Genomic DNA, 389 nt, shown 5'->3' on the forward strand with positions numbered 1-389 from the left:
GCAGGGCCTGCAGGGGCTCCAGGAGAGCTGCAGAGGGACTGGGGCCAAGGCCTGCAGGGACAGCACCCAGGGAATGGCTCCCACTGCCAGAGGGCAGGCATGGATGGCATCTTGGCAATGAGGAATTCCTGGCTGGGCTGGGATTGCCAGAGCAGCTGGGGCTGCCCCTGCATCCCTGGCAGTGCCCAAGGCCAGGCTGGGCACTGGGGCTGGAGCAGCCTGGGATGGTGGGAGGTGTCCCTGCACAAGGAAGCATTCAGTACCTAGTAGAAGACAGGATGCTAATTAATGAAAGAGATTTTTGTGTAATTTAGAGCCAATGAACATTTGTTTCTTTGTCGGCTCAGAATGCACAAACAGGTGACAAACTTTTGCCCTGGGGTCTCTGG

The sequence above is a fragment of the Geospiza fortis genome, unplaced genomic scaffold (genome assembly GCF_000277835.1).
Source record: "Geospiza fortis unplaced genomic scaffold, GeoFor_1.0 scaffold494, whole genome shotgun sequence".
Classification (NCBI taxonomy): Eukaryota; Metazoa; Chordata; class Aves; order Passeriformes; family Thraupidae; genus Geospiza; species Geospiza fortis.